Source organism: Telopea speciosissima, chromosome 11 (assembly GCF_018873765.1).
Source record: "Telopea speciosissima isolate NSW1024214 ecotype Mountain lineage chromosome 11, Tspe_v1, whole genome shotgun sequence".
NCBI classification, from domain to species: Eukaryota; Viridiplantae; Streptophyta; class Magnoliopsida; order Proteales; family Proteaceae; genus Telopea; species Telopea speciosissima.
The window spans coordinates 56,870,343-56,872,327 of record NC_057926.1 but is presented as its reverse complement, the minus strand read 5'-3'; the positions used below and the strand labels follow the sequence as shown (position 1 = coordinate 56,872,327).

The window sequence follows — 1,985 nt, the reverse complement described above, 5'->3', positions numbered from 1 at the left end:
CAATTCTGTCCAGAATTGCAGAATTTTTAAACCTTCCCAAATCCTAACGTCTTTATACCAAAATAACCCCCTAGACCTGCCCATTAATACCCTATAAACTCCTTTCTCAAAATCCACCCCTAAACCCTAGATCCTGAAAACACTCCATTTTTACAAGGCCTCTAACCCGAAACCCTAGATTTCTAATTTCATCCAAATCAATCCAAACCTACACCAATAGACCCTAAAAACCTGCACATCTTTACCAAATAAAACCCTAGCGCGAAACCCTAACTCTAAATTTTGACCTAATTGGCCAAATTTGTCCCATTCGGCCAATCCTATTACTTACCCTATTCCCTTGGTTCCTAGTGGGACTTGTCCTACCTCAGACTACATTAGCAGGTCCCTCTTTATGAGTCGGAGGGGGAGTTTGTTGGGTCCTCCTCATTTATGAGGGCCAGCCACCACCCTTGACAAATGGGTTGGGTGGTGGTGTATTGTACAAAAAAGTCAAAGCAAAAGAAAAAGAAGGAAAGAGAAGAGAGAAAAAGGAAGAAATTAAAGAATTAATGGGCTAATGGACAAAGTGGGTTCAACCATTTAATGAAGGAAGGAAAAATGGGGAGGGGGGGTGCCACCCACCTACTTGCCTACCCCTCCACTGTTCATAAATCGGCTATGAACGTGGGAAATTCATCCTTACCAATTCCTATAAATAGGGGTAAAGGGTAAGGGTTCGATACAGATTGAACACACAAGTTCAAGAGCTGTGAAGGTGAGAGGGTTTAGTTGGAGTTATTGGGTATAGTGCAATCTCTTCAGGGGTTTGAGAGTGTGAGTTGAGAGAGGGTGTACAAGGGGTATCCGATTTTGGATACAAGGTTGGGTTTGGTTTAAATCCAAGTGTTATTACTTGTACGATTATTGTCTCAGTTCTCTCATATTGAAGAAGTCCCAATTACGCCCGTGGATGTAGGCATTGCCGAACAACGTAAACACTTGTGTCTGTGAGTTTGTTTATTTTTATCATTTTTATACGTTCTTTGTATGCTCACTATGTGTTAACGTGGGTCCCACACGTGGTTACTATTCATGTGACACTATTTACAGTTACTATTCACGAACTGCTGTATTTTCTCCAGTTTTCTTTGCACGCAGGTGGAAAAGGATTTTCACACTTTTCCCAACAAAAAAATGCATAACACAGAACGGAAATGGAGGAGAAGTACCTATCAAAAAAAAGAAAAAAATTGGAGAAGTTCGGTAACCAGATCTGTTGATAGAGATGAAAATCTCACAACAATCGGCCAGTAAACTTCTCATAAACATAACAGATGTCAGGAAAAAATGGGCCAGCAATCACAAATTTCAAACATTACACCATAAATCATACATCAACGTATGAAAAACATTACAGGAAAAAATTGGAAAGAAAAACGAAGAACAAATAACTAATTACAGAGAGAGAGAGAGAGTCACCTTTGTTGTTGTCAACGTCAGTTGCAGAGAGGGTCGTGCTAGAGAGGACCATTGTAGCAGAAACCTTCAATTGTTAGGGTTGTTGCTCTAAATCCTGAGACAAAGGAGAAAAATCCATAGTCAGATCTTCATCCCAACAAACGACCGAGAGAGAGAGAAACAGAGAGAGTGAGAGAGAGAGAGAGAGAGAGAGAGAGAGAGAGAGAGAACGAGACAGGGAGAGTGAGAGGTAGAGAGAGCAGAGAGAGGAAGCGAGAGAGAGAGAGATAGAGAGCGAGAGAGCGAGAGGAGATCGACCTGCAAGTTCGCCTACTTCCTTCCCTAGATCTGCGTTTTGGGTTTTTTTGTTGTCTTCGTTGCTTGCTCATGGGTTTTACTCGTGAATCGCAAGCGATCGTTCTTTGTTCTTTGCAGACCGTCTCCAAGACGGTCTGTAAAGAACGTTCTTTACCTCTAAAATTCCTCCGGTTCGTTCTTAAAGAACAAAAAAAGGAACCGTGAAGCCAAACATAATTTCACGTTTT

At 41.4% G+C, this 1,985-nt stretch overlaps 1 pseudogene; it reads right to left on the bottom strand.

The window, feature by feature from the left end:
• Positions 1–1,229: 1,229 nt before the first annotated feature.
• Positions 1,230–1,322, bottom strand: LOC122646966 (annotated as a pseudogene).
• Between the last annotated feature and the right edge of the window lie 663 nt (positions 1,323–1,985).